Source organism: Arachis ipaensis, chromosome B08, assembly GCF_000816755.2.
Source record: "Arachis ipaensis cultivar K30076 chromosome B08, Araip1.1, whole genome shotgun sequence".
NCBI lineage: Eukaryota > Viridiplantae > Streptophyta > Magnoliopsida > Fabales > Fabaceae > Arachis > Arachis ipaensis.
Genome location: NC_029792.2, coordinates 114,021,961 through 114,046,480, shown reverse-complemented (window position 1 = coordinate 114,046,480; position 24,520 = coordinate 114,021,961). Strand labels below are relative to the sequence as shown.

The window sequence follows — 24,520 nt, the reverse complement described above, 5'->3', positions numbered from 1 at the left end:
ACTCAACCTAAACATCATATCATCCCCTATTATTAATAAACTTCCAGAAGCACCTTCCGATCCCACAAATTCCAAACCCACGCATTATTATCCCAAAATTACAATACATCAAACTTAGTAATCACCTCCTTCTTTATCTCTATCAATTCTAACATATTCACATTATTTTTACACTTATTTTTTCCTTTTTTCACTTTCCAAAAGTTTTTTAAAAAGATCCAAAAATTTAAAGAGAATATTCACATGTTAATAGTGAACAGTTAAATAATTTAATATGTGAAATAAATGATTAAATTTATTTCNNNNTGTTAATATAACACGTTAAGTGATACTACAACATACACCTAAGAGTCTTAATTAATTATTAATATAATAAATTTATGAAATTAGATCAAATCAAAACTTAATTGAAAAAAGAACTTGAAGCTTTAGAATTTTTTAATTTGAGATTGATTTGATTTAATTTCATAAACTAATCATGTTAATAGTTAAATAAGATTATTAGATGTGTACTATGATATTATTTAACGTATTATATCAAAAAATTCTATGTTATTAGTAAAGAAAGTGATAGAAGGATCATATGATTAATTTAAAACCTTTAAGATGAATTTAATTTAAAAAAAATTAAAATTAATTTTAAAAAAATGAGTGATCTTTCAAAAATTAATTGGATGATTTAAGTTTTGTTTGGGTAAATAATTTAATTAAGTTCTTTTTGAAGAAATAGTTTAAGCAATAAATACTTATATTAAAAATAACTTGTTCATACCTTGACCCCACACTATGGTTCAGGCCTAAGTAAGCCAAAAAGGTCCAATCCAAAGGTTGGCCTTCACCACCTAACCGACCTCCCAGGAAAGAGGTCGGGTTTAACGTGAGCCCCTCCCCAAAGAGGTCGGGCTCGAGATGAGCTGGCAGATAGCACTTATTCAAATAAGTAACTGCCCCCTAAAATCTCTCATCCCCTTCCAGAAGCAATATCTCAACAACTCAAAGATAAAGGGACGGTTATCTACCTTCAGAAGTGAAACTACTCCAACGGTGGTTATTGGATCACCACTATAAATATACTGAACCACTCAGGTAAAACTAAGTTCCAATACTTTCTAAACCTGTTTGCCCCTTGCTAACTTAGGCATCGGAGTGTCATTGCAGGTACCACCCCCTCATTCCTTCACATACACAACTCGGACAGCGGCTCTCGAACGCGTACAAGTCGGAGACCATCTTCCATCTGCATTTGGGCCAATCTTACAAGCCTAACCCACCTATCTCAGGTTACCGACGTAACATTGGCGCCGTTTCTGGGGACCTGGGAGATCAATGCATGAAGGTGGACGACCTGAACGAGGACAAAAACACCGCGTCCGAATCTGAGCAAGAACACCAAGACACAGGTAACAATGACAGAGCCATAATCACTCTGCAAGGAGCGAATAACCAGCATGGAGAATGCCCCTCAGGGGTAAAAGACCCAAAGGGAATCCCCTCTGAAGTTCACGAACCAGAAAAAGGGGGGCAACCTCACGCCGCCAACCTCACGCCGCCAACCTCATGGGGCTACTTCACAGCCACTAGAGACGGTTAGAACAGCTGGAACAAGAACTGAAATGACAGAGGAAAATGGAAAGAAACCTAAGGAGAGAGGTTGAGCGATGAAAAGAGCTTGAAGAAAAGCTCTTGAGGCTAGAATCCAACCTCCGAGGTAAGAGCTCTCGCGCTGACTGAGAATATTCCCCTTTGAGGGGAGAAGACCCGTTAAATTTCAAAAGTCCTGACATGGATCTCTACGACGGAACCACTGATCCAAATCATCATTTGAGCAACTTCAAAAGTTAGATGTATTTAGCTGATGCCTCTGATGCTACCCGCTGCAAAGCCTTTCCGACAACTCTAACAAAAGTAGCGATGAAGTGGTTTGATAGCCTCCCTCCAAGGTCGGTCACCAGTTTCGACGACCTCTCGTGTAAGTTTCTTATGTGGTTTTCAATCCAAAAGGACAAAGTCAAGTATGTGCCTAGTCTCCTGGGGGTAAAACAGAAGGTCGGAGAACCCCTAAGAGACTACATGGAAAGGTTCAACAAGGCGTGCCTAGAAATTCAAGACCTGCCTACAGAAGCAGTAATCATGGGCCTGGTAAATGGACTCCGAGAAGGTCCCTTCTCTCAGTCCATCTCCAAAAGGCATCCGACTTCTTTAAGTGATGTACAAGAAAGAGCTGAAAAGTACATCAACATGGAAAAAAATGCCAGGCTATGAGAACCAAGCTGGCGACCTGGGCACTCTCACTCATCAAAGGAGAAAGAGAGAGAGCCCAGAAAAAAGAAGAAGTCGGGCCTGAAAGGCCCAGCAGATATCACTCTTATACTCCTCTGTGGGTTTTCGTAGTTGACATCTACAGGAAAATTTATCACACTGAAAACCTACCTCCTCCTCGGCCCATCAAGAACAAAAAAGGGGGAAGGCGTAGCGAATACTGTGAATATCACAAGTTATATGGGCACTCAACAAATGATTGTTATGACTTGAAAAGTGTGATAAAAAAGCTGGCCAGAGAAGGCCGACTTGATAGATATCTCATGAAAAGGTTGGACAATCATGGGAAAAGGAAGCGAGATGAAGAAGATCGAAAAGACCAACCACGGACGAGCGACATATACATATGATCTCAGGAGGGTTTGCTGGAGGAGGTCTCACAAAGTGATCTCGTAAGAGACACCTGAAAGAAGTCTACCAGGTCGGGGGTGAACTACCCGACCTTCCAACAATCTGTTTCACCAAAGAAGACAAGCAGGATATTTCCCTTGGACATAATGATCCAGTGGTAATTACCATGATTCTCGCCAATGCCCATCTACACAGAACCCTGGTGGATCAGGAGAGCTTGGCAGACATCCTGTTCAAGCCAGCATTTGACAAGCTAGGATTGGACGAAAAAGAGTTAAGGGCATACCCCGATACCCTTTATGGTTTGGGGGACACTCCCATAAAACTACTAGGATTCATACCCCTACATACAACTTTTGGAAAGGGGATGAAATCTAAAACTCTAAGCATCGACTTCATAGTCATTGATGTGGGCTCGTCCTATAATACCTTAATAGGTAGAACGACTCTAAATCGGCTTGGAGCAGTGGTATCCACCCCCCATCTTTGCATGAAGTTTCCAACACCAGAGGGAATTGCACCATCAGGGGAGATCAGAAGCTAGCGAGAAAGTGCTACAATGAAAGCCTAAACCTGAGAGATAAAGGCAAGGAGGTTAATACCATTGAACTCGGAGGAATCCGAGCTAAAGAAGAGTTGCGACCACAGCCCGGAGGGAAGACTGAAGAAGTGCAGATCGAGCAAGAGGACGGAAAAAATACCAACATAAGAGCCAACTTGAAAGAAGACTTGAAACAGAAGCTAATAAGGCTCCTACAAGAGAATGCCGACCTCTTCGCCTAGAAAGCCTCCGACATGCCCAGGATAGATCCCAAGCTCATGGCGCACAAATTAGCAGTCTACCCAGGATCTCGACCTGTTCAGCAAAGACGGCGGAAACTCGGTCCTGAACGAGCTCAAGTGGTCGAAGAACAAATACAAGCCCTCCTAGAAGCCGGTTTCATCAGAGAGGTCAAATATCCAGCCTGGCTGGCAAATGTAGTGCTAGTCAAGAAACAGAACGGCAAGTGGAGAATGTGCGTTGACTACACCGACTTGAACAAGGCACCTAAAAAGACCCATATCCTCTTCCAAATATTGTTACCCTAGTAGATTCCAGCTCGGGATATCAATACTTGTTATTATGGACCCGATGTATAAGCCAGACCAGGAGAAGACATCCTTCATCACGCCTAGAGCAAATTATTGCTATGTGGTTATGCCATTTGGGCTAAAGAATACAGGAGCCACATACCAAAGGCTAATGAACAAGGTGTTTGCACCTCACCTTGGGAGCTTAATGGAAGTATATGTGGACGACATGTTAATAAAAACCAAGGATGAGGCAGACCTCTTGACCGATCTCTCACGAGTCTTTAGCACCATAAGGACGCACGGGATGAGATTGAATCCCGCAAAGTGCACCTTTGCAGTAGAGGCTGGAAAATTTCTAGGGTTTATGCTAACACAAAGGGGGATAGAAGCTAACCCCGACAAGTGTAGAACCGTCCTAGAAATGAAGAGCCCGACCTGTTTAAGAGAAGTCTAGCAGCTGAATGGCCGACTTACAACTCTCTCCAAGTTCTTAGCAAGATCAGCATTGAGATCCCTACCACTTTTCTCTCTACTAAAAAAAGGATGCCAGTTCGAATGGACTCCAGAATGCGAAGAAGCTTTTCAGGAGTTCAAAAGGTTTTTAAGCCAACCTCCCATTCTGACCCGACCTAAAATCAGGGAAGATCTCGTCCTATATTTGTCTATAGCCGAAAAGGCTGTTGCATCAGCACTAATACGAGAAGATGAGGTTGGGCAACATCCAGTATACTTCACCAGCAAAGTTCTACAAGGCCTCGAGTTAAGGTACCAAAAACTCGAGAAGTTTGCGTATGCCTTAATAGTGGCGTCTCGAAGGCTACGGCCTTATTTTCAAGCTCACACAATAAAAGTTCGAACGAATCAGTCCATGAAGCAAATTCTTCAAAAAACAGACATTGCGGGCAGAATGGTTCAATGGGCTATAGAACTATTTGAGTTCGACCTCAGGTATGAAACTCGGACAGCAATAAAAGCTCAATGCCTCACGACTTCATGGCAGAATATGCAGGAGATCAAGAGGAGGCCTCCACAGCTTGGGAGTTGTATGTGGATGGTTCTTCCAACAAAATTGGAAGTGGTGCAGGCATAATATTGGCCAACCAAGAGGGAACCCAAATAGAAGTCTCCCTCAAATTTGAGTTCCCAGACTCCAACAACCAAGCAGAATATGAAGCCTTGATCGCCAGATTAAAACTAGCACAAAAAATCGGTGCAACAAAAGTAGTGGTCTTCAACGACTCTTAAGTAGTGACCTCTCAAATCAATGGGGAGTATCAAGCTAAAGACCCAAATATGAAAAGGTACTTAGATAAAACTTTGGAGTGCCTTAGGTGGTTCTCGGAGACTGAGGTCAAACACATAACTCGGGACCTCAACAGCAGAGCAGATGCCCTCTCCAAGTTAGCAAGTACCAAGCTAGGAGGGAATAATAGAAGCCTAATTCAGGAAACTCTCCAAGAACCCTCTGTCACAAAAACTGAGGCTAAACAAGATGTCCTTGAGGTATCCGGATTGGAACTCGGGTGGATGACCCCTTTTATCGAATATATAAAATTCGACATCCTACCCAAAGAGGAAAAAGAGGCTAAAAAAATCTGGAGGGAGGCACAAAGCTACACCTTGGTGAAAAATACCATCTATAAAAGAGGAATATCTACACTATTGTTGAAGTGCGTCCCGACCTCCAAGACAACAGAGGTCTTAGAGAAGGTGCACAATGGTATCTGCGGAAACCATCTCGGAGCAAGGTCTTTGGCTATGAAAGTTATCCGAGCCGGGTTCTATTGGCCGACCTTGCAGAAAGATGCCACCGAGTTCGTGAAGAAGTGCCAACCATGCCAAATGCATGCTAACTTCCATGTCACTCCCCCTGAGAAACTCATCAGCATAACTTCTCCATGGCCTTTTGCCAAATGGGGGTTGGACATACTCGGACCCTTCCCCCAAGAACCCGAACAAGTAAAATACCTCATAGTGGGAGTAGACTATTTTACAAAATGGATCGAAGCAAAACCATTGGCCACCATCACAGCTCAGAGAAGTCGAAAGTTCCTCTACAAGAATATCATTACAAGGTATGGAATTTTCCATTCCATCACCACGGATAATGGTACCCAGTTCACCGACTCTACATTCAGAAACTTGGTAGCTAGCATGAAGAACAAGCATCAGTTCACCTCGGTTGAGCACCCACAAGCAAATGGACAAGCTGAGGCAACCAACAAAGTTATACTGGCTGAATTAAAGAAAAGATTACAAAATACAAAGGGAGCCTGGGCTGAAGAACTCCCTCAAGTATTATGGGCATATCGGACTACACCTCAATCTGCCACAGGAGAAACACTCTTCCGACTTGCTTATGGCATAGAGGCCATAATACCAGTCGAAATCAACGAGCAAAGTCCAAGGGTGAGATTCTACGACGAGGTTGGCAACATTCAGGCATACAAAGAAGAACTTAAACTACTCCCCGAAGTCCAAGAGCAAGCCCAGATAAGGGAAGCAGCGCTGAAGCAAAGGATGACAAACAGATACAACAAGAAAGCCATTCGAAGAAGCTTCACCTCCGACGACTTGGTCCTGATCAAGAATGATATCGGCGTTAACAAGTCGGGTGAAGAAAAACTCGCTGCTAATTGAAAAGGGACATATAAGATAAGTGAAGTCTTAGGAAAAGGATACTATAAGGTATCTGACTTGAGTGGTACCGTGCTTCCAAGATCGTGGCATGCTTGTAACATGAGCAGGTATTATAGCTAGAAGCGAACTCCACTCCCTGATGTACTCTTTTTCCCGACTTCATAGTTTTTTTCCAAAGATGGTTTTCCCAAAGGGGATTTTAATGAGGCATCAAAGTGGGGTCTAAGGGTTAATAAGTCTTAAAATCCCTTAGTAGCTAAGATCAAAAGTTACCTCCATCTATAAATAAAGATTTTATTCTGTCTCTTTATAATTCCATTATTGTCATCATTGTTCTACGAAATGCACCGATTTAAGCTCAAAAAAGCGTGAAAATCCTATGACTGACCTAAATGGTCGGCAGGATGAAACTACGAGCTACAAGTCGGTGTAAAGAGGTTACAAAGACGATCATGATAACTCGGGAACATTACCACTAAACGACCTACCAGTTGGAAAACCCGAGAAGAATCGAAATGCATCGCAAAAATAACCTAAGTCACGAAAATAATTCTATAAGCAAAAATTGAATATGTGAGGAATACAAAAGAGATAAGAAAATCTCTCAAAGATAGAAGCAAAGGCTGTCTCAAGTCTTCGAAATTTTTTTACAATAACTTAGACAAAACAGCCTACCTAGTTAAAAGATTTTTTTTCACAAAATCAAGGGTTTTTCATAAAAGCCTTATAAAAAATCACAACGACTACAAAGCATGCACACACAAAGTATTTCTTAAAAGCCCTTATCCAAAAAGGACGAACCCAACAAAGCAACTTTTTTGTTAACGTACCATAAAAGGTCAAAAGTGTCAGGAACTACCACCACATAAACATAAAAAATAAATTGTTCAAAAAGGGCCCACAAGCCGGGCCCTAAATAGCTAAAATCATTGAGAAGGAAGATTGGGGTCATCAAGAGGAGAAGAGCTCGGATCTGCTACTGAGGTTAGGGGGGTCGGAGTAGTCTCTTCGGCAACTGAAGTCGGAGCTTCTGAAGAACTCGGCAGGAATCTCTCCTGTTGCTCCTCACGAGGAGGAGACTAAACAATCCTTTGCCCACGAGTCTTCAGCTCGTAGTTCGTTTCAGGACGAGGAGGGGAGAAAATAGCTCCATCAACAACGATCTTGTCGGGATAGAGAAGGAAAAGGTCCAAGCCAGGAGCAATGACTCCGACCTGTTCCTTAAACACCCTCCAAGCCTCCTCTGAGCTCTAAACAATTGAATCCTCCAGCTCCTGATAGGCCTCCCAATTCGACTCCAGCTGCTTCTGAAGATCAATATTTTCAAAAAAAAAAACCTGACATAATTTTACTCTGCCTTCTCCTTCAGGCCCTCCGCCATGGTACACTAACCCATTAGCTTCTTCTCCCTCTCCTGAAGTCGGGTCAACTCCTCCTTTAGCCAGGTATTCTCCCCTTGAAGCCTTTGCTCCTCTTCTTGATAAAGAACAATCCTCCCCTGAAGTTCCTCCACAGTTTTTTGGGAAAAGCTCAAAGAACTCAAAGGAGTTTTGTCCAAGATGTCAAGAAGCGCAGTTCAAACCCCAGCAGTCCGAACCCCTCCCCAAACCAAAACCTGAAGATGATTTCGAAGGGAAGCATCATCTATAGTGATTTGGCTATGAGGGAAGATGTGCTTCCGAATGAACTTCGAACCGTCGAAGCCGGCCTCTCCAGCAATAGAACCGGGCTCCAAGGTCCTACATTTCTTTTTTTCGGGTTCGAAAAGAGGTTGGACTGGGGGGGATAGGGGCAGGAGGAGGAAGAGGAGAAGCAGAGGCAGAGGTTACCATAATCGGGCGAGAGAAGGTCCCCGAGTCATGAGAAGGAGGAGGAGGAATGCCAGTAGCTCTGACCTCGCAGCATCAGCTCGGGCCCGAGCCTTCCTCTTGGCCTCCTAGACCTTCTGATAGGCAGCGCTGGATCCACTCTTCACCATTTCTAAAAGGAAGAAATAAAAAATCAATCAGTTTACAAATCGGAAAACATCACAAGTCGAGATTCTTTAGTAACAACCACAAAAGAAATCAAAACTACCTAGCTCATAGTGAACGAAACTCCGAGGACCAAGGAGAAATTTCTTAGTATCCAGATTGGGAGCTCTCCCCCAAGCCTCCCGGAAAAACCCCACAATGGCCTCCTCAACCTCGTCCAAATCATTCAGGCCATACTTTTCAACAGGGGAGACCTCCGACCAGTATAAAGGAAATCGAGGATAATTGTTCTCATCTAGAAAAAAGGGATGGTGGCCCTCCACAGCTTAGACTTTAAAGAAGAAGTTTTTAAAATCGTGAAAAGATTCAACAAAGATTGAAAAAACCTTTCGTCCCTGAATAGCTCGGAAGGATACTCACTGTTGCTTATTATTCTGAGCGCTAAATGGTTTGGTCAGATGGAAAAGATAGAAAAAAATCTTTAAAGAAGTCGAGAAGTCCAGCTCTTGACTGATGAGTTGGTAGATTTTCATGAAACTCCAAGAGTTGGGGTGGAGTTGGGTAGGAGCAACTCGGCAATGGCCCAAGACCTCCATTTCAAAGTCAGAGAAAGGAAAGGAAACCCCCAGATGGGTAAAAAGGCAATCGTACATAAAGAAAAAATGAGGATCAGAATCAGCAACCCTCCCATAACAAACCCGGTCCTCAGGATCCGAGGCCACCAATTCATACTTAGGCTCATTGAGAATGAGGATTATCGTATGGTTCAGAATCAATCATCAAAACAAGCATCATTTTGGTGGTAGCATAGTCCAAACCAATAATGAATTCTCACGATCAAATAATAATGTCACAATACAAAATAAATCGAGAGTATTTAGCTCCCGGGTCGTCTTCCCTAGGAGTTGCAATAAAATGTAATATTATTGGCTATGAAGGAGAAAAGCATGGGGGATTGGGGAATGAAAGCAAGAGAGAGCAAGAGATGTAAATAGCAAGAAAGCAAGTAAACATGCAAGGAATATAAATGGCAACTCTTGGCAAGAATTGGGGAGTTTAGGATTCATATCCTAGTTATGGAGCACAAACATGGCAATTGTGTGGAATCAATCCAAATTAATCAATCCTCCTTGAGAATTAGTCAAAAGCATAATTGATCTCAATCCATAAGTCCTAGTCAACTCACTAATTACTTAGTGAAAAACTAGCGTCAATGGAAACCAAACCAATTAACTATTCTCACACAATGCGGAATGGACATCCACAACTCAATTCCCCCCAGACATCCAATTTCTCAACCAAGAGTGTGAAAAACTAAACATGCAAGAAATTAAACATCAAAGCAATAAAAGTCAAAGCAATTAAATGCAAGGAAATAAAACTTCAAATGCAAGAAAGCATCTTGGCAAGTAATTGAGAGCTAAGGCTACCTATCCTAGACATTGACCACAAACAAATGATGATTATGAAGAGTTAATCCTACTTAGTCAACCTTACATCGAAAATAAGTCAAATAGGCATAGTTAATTTCAATCCCTAAGTCCTATGTCAACACTAAGGGGTCACATAGAGTCAAGGGAAACCAAATCAACTAACTACTCTAATATATCAAATAAGAATGGACATCAATGACTCAAGGATCGCCAAAGCCAACAATTTCAAGCCAAGAGTGGAGAAAAACTAAGTAAAAACTAAGCCAAACATTTTATCAAATACTTGTGTGCATGAGAATAAAATAATATTAAATTGCAATAAAATAAATTCTAAAACTACCAAAGCAAGAAAGTGACAATAACAACTAGAGAAAGCAATAAATGACATGGAAACATAAATTTACATTAATTAAAATTAAAGTAACAAAGAGTATCCATAAGCATAAAAATGACAAAATAAAGGAAATAACAAGAGAAATGAAGAAGAACAAGATAGAAGAACATGGAAACATAAATGAAACTACACTAGAATAAGAATTAAAAGCTGAAATTAAAAGGAAATTAACTAATAAAACCCTAATTCTAGAGAGAGGGGAGAGCTTCTCTCTCTAGAAACTAAGAGAAAACATAATAAAAACTAAACCTAATTGCCCTCCCCTTCATTCATCTTCAATTTGGCCTTAAATAGCTTCAGAAAGTGAGTTGGATTGGGTTTTGGAGGCCCAGAATTCGCCCCCAACGATTTGCATTAATGAGCTCACGTGCAAGGACCTGTGCGGACGCACAGACATGTGCGTCCGCACACATGCTGAATCCCGACTTGTGCATACGCACAAGTACCTGTGCGTACGCACACGTAGACTTATGTCCACTATAGTAAATTGCATACCATTTTGAAGCTCCGGACGTTAGCTTTCCAATGCCGCTGGAACCGCCTCATTTGGACCTCTGTAGCTCAAGTTATGATAAATTTAGTACAGAGAGGTCAGGGCTGGCAGCTTTCCAAATCCTTCATTTCTTGAATTCTTCCCTTTTGCATGCTCTTTTCCTCACTTCTTCAACACATACTTGCCTTGGAAACCTGAAAATCACTTAACAAATACATCAAGGCACCAAATGGGATTAAAGTGAATAACATTGACTAAATTAAGCACAAAAGAGCATGTTTTCACTTTCAAGCACAATTTAGGAAGAAATGTCAAAAGCATGCTATTTAGGTGAATAAATGTGGGTTTATGTGATGGAATCCACTCAAATCAAACCAAAATATATCGTAAAATATGGATTCATCACTCATCATCCTCCAAACTACAAATCCTATGATGGGTACGGAGCTCAGTAATAAAATCGACATCTACTAAAGGTTTCTCATCAAGCACAGAATCATCTACCCATCTCGAGAGGGTCTCAGGGATATGGGAAGACATTTTTTCCGACAAAAAGGAAGTAGGTATAAAGGTGATAAGACCTACAAAAAAAAATAAAATCATCAAAAAACAGGGCTCCCAAAGACAAGACAATCTTTCTCCAAAAGCAAAATAAAGAAAACCACCAGACGACAACAACGACATCTAATAAACTTGCGAAAATGCTAACACCTCACAATGCAAGCAAAGGAGTAGTAAAAACACAAAAATCTCCTCAAACACACAAAAGCACTCCGAACAAAGACAAAGCACTACACAATTAACTGAAGAATGTAAAAGAAAGACTAACCTTTCTCTAAATAATCAAGGAGAAATAGTCGCAGCAGTGGAAAGCAACGAAGTGCCCCGAGACGGAAGACTAAAAGAAATCTTTGAATGAGAAAGGAAGGCAAGAAACTTTGAAGAGAAGACGAAAGAAAACAAAGAAAGAAGAGGGAAAAAGTATTTATAATACGCCAGGGGCACAACGGTAAAATGACACACTCATTAAAAGAAACGCGCCGTTACCAATGTAACTGCCCCCACGTGTAAATGCGAAATCCCAAACGGACGCGACGTTTGATTAGACACGACGGTTGAGAAATTCAAAATCACGTCGGTTTTTAACTTAAATCACGTCGGTTCCCGACTTGGACAACCCGAGTTCAGTTATTAGTCGAACCCGACTCATAGCAAAGAAATCGGACTCGAGTAGGGGCACTGTTCATACCATGACCCCACACTATGATCCAGGTCCAAGTAAGCCAAAAAGGCCAAATCAAAAGGTTGGCCTTCACCACCTAACCGACCTCCCAGGAAAGAGGTCGGGTTCAACGTGAGCCCCTCCCCAAAGAGGTTGCGCTCGAGATGAGCTGGCAGATAGCACTTATTCAAATAAGTAACTGCCTCCTAAAATCTCTTATCCCCTTCCAGAAGCAATATTCAACAACCCAAAGATAAAATGACGGTTATCCACCTTCAGAAGTGGAACTACTCGAACGGTGGTTATTGGATCACCACTATAAATACACTAACCCACTCAAATAAAACTAAGTTCCAATACTTTCTAAACCTGCTTGCTCCCTTGCTAACTTAGGTATCGGAGTGTCATTGCAAGTACCACTCCCTCATTCCTTCACATACACAACTCGGACGCGCGGCTCTCGAACGCGTACAAGTCGGAGACCATCTTCTATCTGCATTTGGGCCAATCTTACAAGCCCAACCCACCTATCTCAAGTTACCTACATAACATAACTTATAAATAAGTTATTTTGTATTTGATTTTTTAATTCTAAAAAAATAATTTTTAAAACTTTCTAAACAAGCTTACTCTTAATATGTGTAAGCCGATAAGCACGTCAAAGGTCTCAACTGAATTTGATTTCTTGTTTTGAATCCAAGAATTGACTAGGGTTGTGCATTCCAATAAGTATAGCACACCATCAGTGGCATCTGGCACGTTTATATTTTTTAAACGCCGCCTCCTCTGACGATATATTAAAATCACTAAAATAAAAAACAGCTTTGAACTTCGAGGAATTCAATGGGTTTAGCCGAATATTTTTCTTCAATAATTTTGAAATTAATATTCAATTTGGTCACTAAACTTATACATAAATCTTAATTTATGCTATAAACTATCAGATGTCACATTAAAACTTATAAAATAATATAGTGTTAATTTTGACATTTAAATAGCTCAAAAACGACATCATATCATTTATTTTATTAGGTAAAATTTTAATAAATACTATTTACGAGGTTGTTTTTGGGTTATTTGAGTGTCAAAACTAAAACGATATTATTTTATAAGGTTTAATGTGGTATCTAACTGTTCATGACAGTGTTCTATTAACGTTTGTATGTTAAAAAATTTTTCAAAGACTAACATGAATTATGTTCACAAAATTTAAAAATTAAATAAAACAATTAAAATTTTAAGGACTAAATTGTAACTTACATGAAGACCAAATTAAAATCACATATTAATATTATTAATTAAAAAATTTATACAAAAATACAAAATTTAAATTTTTAACATATTTATTATTTATTTATTTAAATAAAAAATTTAAAAATATTTACAATAATAATTTTAATATATATTTTTATAGCACATGATAGTTAATTAAATTATTTTATTATAAAAGTCTTTATTTCAACACTTCAATTATTAAAATACTAGATGTGTAGACTTGAATTCTTAAAGAATTGTTAGTCGGTTAACATTTTAATTTTTAAAAAGAAAATTAAATACCTATTCTTTAAACTACAAAAAATCTCAAGTCAGCACATTTTTCGTACAAAAGTTTAACCGTATTTACAAATTTTATTATTTGAAAAACGGTTTGGAAATTTTTATAAACTGCTCAATACCTTGTTTTCTAATAATATCCAGAATTGGAAGATTTTATTTATGCTTTAATTTAATTTACTAATTAAAAATTTATCCATAATAATTTTTAAAAAATATTTACGTATATTTAAGGATAAACTATCATTTCTATCTATGAAAGTTCTAAACATTAACAAATTTAGCAATAAAAACTAAAATTAAAATTATATCTAATGGTTATCGGTGGCTAAGAGAAGAGGGGTTGAATCTTGACCTCCTTTTAATTTTGCTTTCAAACTTTGAATTCTGTTAAGAAACTTTGAATAGAAAATAGGAGATATTTTAATTTTGTCTCTTGACGTATTGGGAGTCAAACATATTTATGTGCAATGTGTATTACAGTGAACTAAAAATACATCAACTAAAAATACAATCATTAATAAATGTGGAGAAACACTTACCCACTTTATCTATGGCCACTATCTTTCTTTTTCTATTGTCACCAAAAGTCACAAAGCCTCTATAGTATTTATCAAGCTTGATGAAGAATGTGGACTTTTTGGTCATGTGTCTAGAGCATCCACTATCCAAGTACCACATGTCATTCTTCTTCTTGGATGCTAGACAAAACTACACAAAGCCTTTAAGTGACCTTAGGTATCCAAAATAATTTTGGATTCTTTAATGTTAAACCTTCTCGGTTACCCAAGAGCATTGTATTTGCCAATTACTTTGTAAACTTTATCACCAATTTTTTTTCAAAAATAAAACATTGAATAGGCAAATGACCAACCCGATTATATATATGACAGAATTTGTTACTTGTTGATTTTTTTAAAGTGATTTGGGATTTGAAATCTTTTGTCTTTGGAAGTTGAGGCTTCATTTTCAAAGCATGATTTTTCAAAAACAAGTTTAGATTTTTCATGATACTCCAACCCAACCTTTTCAAAAAGAGGTCTTTGACTAGTGAACAATTTGTCTAAATTTTCAGAACTTTGAGAAAACTTAGCTAAGTCTTGATTTAGACCCTTAATTACTTTATGCAACATTTCATTCTCTTTAAAGCAATTCAAATAGGCAACAACAGGATGCTTTTCATCAAGACTTTTGATTCCAGATTTAAGCAGCTTGTTTTCTTCAACAAGATCAACAGTGGTTTCGGCTTCTCTTAATTACTGAATCATAAGATTGAGTTCTTCATTAGAAGGTTCAAGAAAGATTACCTCATTATGGTGGCTGTGGTTGGCCATCAAGCATGCTTGAGATTTGTGGTCAGATTCATTATCATCATCAGTGTCATTTTACAAATCTTTTCAAGAAGCCATAAGTCCCTTCTTCTTGTCCTTTCGAGACTTATCTTCTTTCTTCAGCTTCGGACAGTCATATTTGTAGTGTCCAGCCTCTCTGCAGTTGTGGCAAATGACCTTGCTTAGGTCATTCTTTGGTTCCTTTGAGCTGTCTCCTCTACTTCTTCTCTTGAGTCTCATCATTCTTCTAAATTTTCTAGCAAAAAACACAAACTCGTCATCTGATAAACAGTCACTGGATTCATAATCCAATGATTCAGTACAAGATTTAAGAGTAATTCCTTTCTTTTTTGTATCATTCTTTATGTGAGTGATTTCAATGCTAGTAACTTTTCTCTCAGCTCATCATAGATCATTTGACTTAGGTTACTGCTTTCAGAGATCACAGTAGCCTTAGTTTCTCACTCTTTAGTCAGGCTTCTCAAGACTTTCCTCACCAGAACTTGTTCAGAGTGAGTAATTTCTATACCATCTAAGCTATTAATGATGATAGAGAATCTCTCAAACATGTCATCAATTGATTCTCCTTCTTTCGTAGAAAATATCTCATACTCTTTGCTCAGCATGTCAATCATTGTTTCCTTTACTTGTGTGGTGTCCTCATGTGTAACCTAGAGCTTATCCCAGATTTTCTTTGTTGTTTTGCATCTTGAAACCTTCCAGTATTTTTCGAAGCTGATTGCACAGTTTAACATGTTGACAGCCTTGGCTCAACCTTTTTCTTGTCATCTTCATTCCACTCTACTTCGGTTTTGGGAGTAACAACACCATCAGCGCCAGTTTTTGTAGGGATTTAAGGACCATTCATGATTATCTTCCAAAGGTTGTAATCTACTGATTGAACAAAGATCTTCATTCTTTCTTTTCAGTAATTGTAATTTTTTCTATTGAAGAATGGAGGTCTGTTGTTGGATTGTCCTTCTGTCAGAGTGTAAGCCACTATGTTGGAACCCATGTTGTTTGCCATCATGATCTTTTCTCCAATCTGTGAAGCTTGATCTTTTTGAGACCAAGCTTTTATACCAATTGATGGTTATCAGTGGCTAATAGAAGGGGGTTAAATCTTAGCCTCCTTTTAACTTTGCTTTCAAACCTTGAATTCTGTTAAGAAATTTTGAGTATAGAATAGGGGATACTTTAATTTTGTCTCTTGACGTATTGGGAGTCAAACAGATTTATGTGCAATGTGTATTACAGTGAACTAAAAATACATCAACTAAAAATACAATCATTAATAAATGTGGAGAAACACTTACCCACTTTATCTATGGCCACTATCTTTCTTTTTCTATTGTCACCAAAAGTCACAAAGCCTCTATAGTATTTATCAAGCTTGATGAAGAATTGTGGGCTTTCTGGTCATGTGCCTAGAGCATCCACTATCCAAGTACCACATGTCATTCTTCTTCTTGGATGCTAGGAAAAACTACACAAAGCCTTTAAGTGACCTTAGGTATCCAAAATAATTTTGGATCCTTTAATGTTAAACCTTCTCGGTTACCCAAGAGCATTGTATTTGCCAATTACTTTGTAAACTTTATCACCAATTTTTTTTCAAAAATAAAACATTGAATAGGCAAATGACCAACCCGATTGTATATACGACAGAATTTGTTACTTGTTGATTTTTTTAAAGTGATTTGGGATTTGAAATCTTTTGTCTTTGGAAGTTGAGGCTTCATTTTCAAAGCATGATTTTTCAAAAATAAGTCTAGGTTTTTCATGATACCCCAACCCAGCCTTTTCAAAAAGAGGTCTTTGACTAGTGAACAATTTGTCTAAATTTTTAGAACTTTGAGAAAACTTAGCTAAGTCTTGATTTAGACCCTTAATTACTTTATGCAACCTTTTATTCTCTTTAAAGTAATTCAAATAGGAAACAACAGGATGCTTTTCATCAAGACTTTTGATTCCAGATTTAAGCCGCTTGTTTTCTTCAACAAGATCAATAGTGGTTTCGGCTTCTCTTAATTACTGAATCATAAGATTGAGTTCTTCATTAGAAGGTTCAAGAAAGATTACCTCATTATGGTAGCTGTGGTTGGCCATCAAGCATGCTTGAGAGTTGTGGTCAGATTCATCATCATCATCAGTGTCATTTTACAAATCTTTCCAAGAAGCCATAAGTCCCTTCTTCTTGTCCTTTCGAGACTTATCTTCTTTCTTCAGCTTCGGACAGTCATATTTGTAGTGTCCAGCCTCTCTGCAGTTGTGGCAAATGACCTTGCTTAGGTCATTCTTTGGTTCCTTTGAGTTGCCTTTTCTACTTCTTTTTTTGAGTCTCATCATTCTTCTAAGTTTTCTAACGAAAAACACAAACTCGTCATCTGATAAACAGTTACTGGATTCATCATCCAATGATTCAGTATAAGATTTAAGAGCCATTCCTTTATTTTTTGTATCATTCTTTATGTGAGTGATTTCATATGCTAGTAACTTTTCTCTCAACTCATCATAGGTCATTTGACTTAGGTTACTGCTTTCAGAGATCACAGTAGCCATAGTTTCTCACTCTTTAGTCAGACTTCTCAAGATTTTTCTCACCAAAACTTGTTCAGAGTGAGTAATTCCTATAGCATCTAAGCTATTAATGATGATAGAGAATCTCTCAAATATGTCATCAATTGATTCTCCTTCCTTTGTAGAAAACATCTCATACTCTTTGCTCAGCATGTCAATCATTGTTTCCTTTATTTATGTGGTGCCCTCATGTGTAACCTAGAGCTTATCTCCGATTTTCTTTGTTGTTTTGCATCTTGAAACCTTCCAGTATTTCTTGAAACTGATTGCACAGTTCAACATGTTGACAGCCTTGGCATTGAGTTCCACCTTTTTCTAGTCATCTTCATTCCACTCTACTTCGATTTTGGGAGTAACAACACCATCAACGCCAGTTTTTGTAGGGATTTAAGGACCATTCATGATTATCTTCCAAAGGTTGTAATCTACTGATTGAACAAAGATCTTCATTCTTTCTTTTCAGTAGTTGTAATTTTTTCTATTGAAGAATGGAGGTCTGTTGTTGGATTGTCCTTCTGTCAGAGTATAAGTCACTATGTTGGAACCCATGTTATTTGCTATCAGGATCTTTTCTCCAATCTGTGAAGCTTGATCTTTTTGAGACCAAGCTTTTATATCAATTGATGGTTATCAGTGGCTAATAGAAGGGGGGTTGAATCTTAGCCTCCTTTTAACTTTGCTTTCAAACCATGAATTCTATTAAGAAATTTTGAGTATAAAATAGGGGATACTTTGATTTTGTCTCATGACGCATTAAGAGTCAAACATATTTATGTGCAAGGTGTATTATAGTGAAGTATTGCTGGATAGTAGAATCAGGAGATACTTTTGTTTTGTCTCCTCTAGTGCAGAACTAAAAATAGAGAAGAGAAAGGGAAATGACACACAGATATATCCTAGTTCAATTACTCACTCCAATGTAGCCTACATCCAGTCTCCATCACAACAATGATGGAATTTCACTATCTTTCAATAGAATTATAATCACCAATTCTCCTTAGGATTCTAACAAATCCTATCTGCGACAAATCCAGTTTCTAAACCAAACTAGACTTGACTAGGAACTCACCCTAGCTTTCAACAGCAAAGTGCTAACCCAACTTGTAAGAAAATCCTCTCAGGATCATGACAACAAAACAGAAAAATTAATAAAGAATTTCTGAGATAAACTTAGGCTTTTTCTTCAAGTCTAACTCTCTACTTTTTTTCCACTCAATAGCTTTACATGTAAACCTCACCATTTTACCTTTTAACATTGAAACATAGAAAGACTAGACTGAGATAATGAGACACTCAATGAAAATAATGAAGGAAAAGAATAAACAGCTCAGTGAGCTATGGGAATCCAAATGTTGTGCTCTCACTTCTTGCTTCAATTCTTGGCCGTTCATCCCTTTAATTGAGGAATGAAGCTTTCTAGGCTTGAAACTTGCTTTAGCACCTTGTTTGACTTCTTCTCCCAAAATCAGATATAGCAACAGCGTGACAGAGGAGAGACGAGGTAGAAGCAGTGACCGAATCAAACATACAACCATACCTTCCATCTTCTCTTTCAACCTTTTTCATCTTGCTTATTGAATCTGGACCGCGTCTTTTTACTTTGGCTCCAAGTTTGATTTTTGAGCGTTGATTCACAGCAGAGCTTCATCATCTTTGATTTCTTTATTTTTCCAAATTAGTGCTTGTAACACAGAGGATTTCTTCAGCAATCTTCAACGAAGAAAAAATGTAGAAACTCTATTTCTGTGATTTGCCTTTGGATGTGATATTGCCTTTTGTCCTAGCCTGTTTGACCTTCTCTTTTCTTGCTTGAAATCGAAAACTTTTTTTTCGTTCTTCAATTGTGCCCTAGCACAAAGCTTCCTTTTTCTTTCCTTTTTACTTCAGAGTCTTTATGTGGGTGATGTGAAAAAAAAGAGAAGAGAGAGAAGAAAGAGTTTGGTTTTGGTGAAGAGTGTTTTGGTTCGGTAGTAATGTGAATTGGTTCAAATGAAATAAAAAATGAATCACTTAATTAGAAACTAAGTGAGAAAATTGGATTTGATATGGACCACCGGTTGGACTTGTGATGAACTTGGGCCAATTTCTTTCTTTCTTTCATTTTGTTAGAGGCTTGTTTTGTTGCTGATAGGAAGGATTTGTGATGGTAGTAAATATATTCTTGGGCCATTATGTGTGTTTGTGTGTGCTAGATGCTATTTGATTGGTATCATTGTTTCTTAGGCTAGTTTCAATTCAATTTATTTTCTACACACTAAACAAAACAAATCACACATACAATTGGCTTTTAATCCAATAATGTTTAGCCATCATCTTAATCATAGTTTAGTTTTTTAAACTCAACATTACCCATGAAAGATGGGTTTCGTACGACAAAACTATCCAAACCCTAAAATATTACCCAAAAATTCTAAATTACCCTTCTTAGCCTAACCTAACCCATCCTAATCCCTAACCCCTTTATAGCTTTATCACCACTAAACTCTTCCTCTTCAACTCTCATCCACATCTACCACAACTGTCAGTACTACCGTCACCCCAACCACCATTCCCGTCGCCTCTTTCATTTTACCACCATCATTTTCTCCCAACAAACAACCAGATTCATAGGTCAAAAATTAGATAGAACCGCAACAACACCATGAAAACATAACTAAATACCAGTTACTTCCACCATCCTCAAAACCACAGTCCTTGCCACTGTCATAACTGTCACTTTCATCACCACCATTTCTTTTGTATCCACTTTCACAATAGCCACCACGGCGGTGAAATTCACCACCACCACCACCATATCCACAGCCTCTTTCATTTCTGAAGCCACTACCATCACCTCCGCCATCACCACTAATTAAGGCCTGTTGACAGTGATGTTGTGGCCTTCAAAGTTGGAGCCGTTAGCAAGGATAATGCCTCCAACGACGAGCTTCATCGGCAGTGACAGAACGATTCCTGGCCTCCATCGCAACCCTCCCCTTTCTGCACCTCCAGCTACAACGACAACGACAAAGTCCTCCTCCAGCGGAAGCTTTGATAGCCGCAACTTCGAAGGAGGCTTCAGTTGCGACAACACATCCCTTCTTTCCTCTCCTCGCGTTTTGTCATTCTCTCTTAGTCTCTCTGTTTCAGCCTTCTCTCTCACTCTTCCTCCCTTGCTCGATGGCAATGGCGACGGCCGCTCTCAGTTCCACCAGCAGCTCCTTCCTTCCTCTCTTAGTTTTGACAATTTTAGAAAATTAATTTTGTTGCTTACAATATTTGCAGTGGGAATAGGTAGGGGATAAGAAATGAGAAAAATTAGGATTAGAAGAAGGGTATTATGAAATTTTTCGGTTGTTTTTTAGCTTTGAATAGTTTTGTCGTACAAAACCTATTTTTTATGGGTACAACTTCAATTTCGTTATTTTATGAGTAGATTTGTCCGCATTTAGAACTTTTGTGGATAGAAATGATAGTTTACCCTATGTTTAAATTAATTAGAATAAATTATTTTAATAAAGAATAATTTACTTATTTAAATTATTACAATATCAAAATGATCTGATTGTCTTAGAAATAAAATAACTATAATTTTAATAAAATTTATTTTAATCAATTTTAGTAATTGTTTTTAGTTGTAGTGATTTAGTCCGAGCAGTTGCTTTTATAAAACCTCAAAGATAGAGACTACGCACCATGTCTCAGATATTTAACCATTTAATTTTGGTTAAAACAACGTTAGATCTTCTATGAATTTTACCTTTTTGGGGGCATAAAAATGGTGAATGTTATAGTGCTTAAAAGTTGATATCTATTTACTAAAAATATTAAAAAATAATATTTAATTTAAAAAATATAATAATAAATAATTTTTAAAAAATTAAAATTCATTACAAAAATTAAATTAGATAAAATTTAGACACTAATTCATAAACACTATAGAATTGAGTCATTGACCAAAATAGTATCAAAATATTATACTGTAAATCTGTAACCACAGTGAATATATATTTAATATATTGTCAGAGGAGGCGGCATTAAAAAAATATACGTGCCACTAATGGGTGCTTTACTTATTGGAATGAACAACACTGGTCAATGCATGGATTCAAAACAAGAAATCAAATTCAGTTGAGACCTTTGGCGTGCTTATCGGCTTACGCATACGACATATTAAGTTTTTGGATCTTGCTAACATGTATTTTTATTATACATATTTTAATAGTATTATAAAAATAAAATATTTTATTAAAAGTTATTTAAAAATATTAAAGATAAAACAATTACATCGTAAATTTTTTATTCACAACTATGGAATAAGTCGTCAAAACACTGAATATACAATTCTTCTGAATAGGGAGTGAATAAAATGTAAAATTAAGGACTTTTTAATATTCAAAACATAAAAAAGCAAGTTGCAGAGTGTTGGCACAGCAAAAATTAACTTTTAAGGGATTTTTAAATATGGATTATTTATTAATTTTTAATTGTTGACCAAATTGTTGCATACACTTAAATTTATTGTACCTTTGATTTTTAATTAACTATTTGATATTTATTTTCAAGTTTTTAAAGCTTTTTAAAAAAATAAAGAATAATTATTTAAATTTAATTTTCAAAAATTTTAAAAGTAAATATTTTAGTCTCCAAAAAAATAATACATAAAAACATTCACAAAGTTTTATTCCAACAAATAATTCAGTCTCTAATTTATTTTTTGGCATAATAATTACTTAAATCAATTTTAAAAAATTTTAAAAATCGACACTTTAGTCCTAAAGAAACATTAATACACACATTAATTCTAATATTTTTTTTTGTTAGACATAATAGTTTCGGTTCATTTTTTTATGTAACTCACTAATAGAAAATACTGATTTGACACGCAAATTCGCACACGTAATAATTAAGTAGATGAGATTAAAAATGGTTCTTCTTTGTTTAATTTAAAATGAAAATTTCATTTGTAGTGGATGAGACTTAATAACCTGCAGGAGAGTTACTCTAAACTTATATATGTTTTTACTTTTATTATATGTCAATCTTTATTATTAGAGTAATTATCCAAATCAATCCCAAGAATTTTAAAAACAGACATTTTAGTTTTCGTAATATTATTTTAATACAAACATATTTTTTAAAATAGGATATCTTTTGATTATATTAAATACAAAAATATCAAATAGTTTCAACTTTGAATTTTTTGTAAAATAATCTCTAATAATTTTATTAAATAATAATAATTTTATTTTACTTTTTTTCGACAGAGAACTGTTATGTCTGACAAAGAGAAACGTTGATGATTGATCTGTGTATTAATTTTTTTGGGACTAAAATGTCCGCTTTTAAAATCTTTGGAGACTGATCTGGGTAATTATTCTGCCAGAAAATAAAATAGAGGCTGATTTGTCTGTTGAAATAAAATCTTAGGGATTGATCTGTGTATTAATTTTTTTTGGAGACTAAAATGTCTGCTTTTAAAATTCTTGGGAACTGATTTGGGTAATTACTCTTATTATTATTAGCTTAGCTTTGTGCATGTAGATGATGACACCAACATATTAATACACTTTTTTCGTTAAAAACAAGAAAAGTGAATAATGATGCTTTAAAATCCAAATTAAAATATATTTTTTAATACAAACATATTTTTTAAAATGGGACATTGTCAGATTTTTGTTGACAATTTGACATTATGCATGTGGAATTAAGTTACAAATTTGACATATATTTTTTTTTGTTAACATAATTTTTGCACACATTATAAATCAAAGAAAAATAAAATATATGTGCCACATAAATGTGTATGTTAAGTTAGCCTAATTGTAAGAGTTAGTATATCTGTTTTTGTTAGATTTCTAAAATAATAATATTTATTAATTATATAATATTGTTATTAAAATAAATTAACTATTAGATTTATTTTTAAAACTCTTCAATAATATAATATCAGAGAAAAAGTATATTTACGTGTTGACTAATTATCAAAACTGCTAGCAAGTTGACAGTATTTTTGTTGATATTTAATAAGTATTAACAGTCAAAAGTAAACGGCAAATGTATTGTAAAAATATTTTCATTTTGACACATAAATTAACTTTCAAAATTTATTTGTGAAAATTTTCTAATTATGATATTTTTTTAATACGTGTAACGAGGGGTATATTTTGGCCGGAAGAAAAATACATTGTTTAGAAATATGAGAAAAGAACGTGCAAAATTTAAAAAATTAATAATAGAGGACAGTGGACTTTGTAATGTATATAGGAGCGAGAAAATCACTGGAATATTGGTATAAAATATAAGGTGGATACTACAATGAAAATTTTATAATTATTTTTATGTGAATATATTTTTTTTTGATCCTTAGATGATGGATTATATGGTTAGATTTTAATATTTATAAAAATGTTGTTTTTGTTTAAAGTGTGGCTAAATAAATAAACCACACTTTTAACCAAAGCATCTTCATGAGAAGATATTTTTGCCATCTTCATTGTAGTATCCATCAAAATATAAATCCCTCTCAAAATTGTTTTGTTTATTTATCTGTTTTATCAATTTTTAGCAAATCGAATATAGTTTGATATCTAATAGTTTAGGAATAAAATCTATTCTTTTTGAGTACTAATTTTTAAAAGTACATCAAAAGAATCTTTTAATTGGATAAAATAATAAAAAAAATCTGAAAGATAAACAAAGTAAACTTAAAAATAAATTGACTTGAACTAAAATGAATAACATTAAATTTAAATAAAGCTGTAAACTGCTTCTGATAAGATCGAAGGACTTTTAAAATCAAAGACAAAATACTGAATCTTAAAAGTAAACAAAAAAAAAACTTGCTTGAAAAATAAATTTGCAAGAAGAATAAAAATTACAAAAATTTAAAGGAAAAATAAAGACAATAGAAGGAACCCCTATAAAAAAGAAAGCTCTTAACAGACTCAGAAATTTACTAGCGATGTGAGTGTGCGAGAGCATTTTCTGGTAAGAAATTTCAACCCTTATTTCTTTGATCTTTCACTTATTTATAGAAATCTTCGACCAATTAGATTCAAATATAACTCCCACGTGCATTAATCTTTGAATAACCGTTCTCGCTCTTTTGTACAATATGGGTAACTGTCAATCTTCAGCTCCACTGGTTCCTTCCCTTCGAGCAGGATCATCGATT

The 24,520-nt window shown here is 36.3% G+C and overlaps 1 long non-coding RNA gene across 1 annotated transcript in view; it reads left to right on the top strand.

The window, feature by feature from the left end:
• Positions 1–22,948, top strand: part of LOC110266037 — a 47,266-nt gene extending 24,318 nt beyond the window's left edge. The window contains exon 4 of the long non-coding RNA XR_002352903.1: positions 22,611–22,948. This is a non-coding gene — a long non-coding RNA (uncharacterized LOC110266037). The remainder of the gene's footprint in view (positions 1–22,610) is intronic.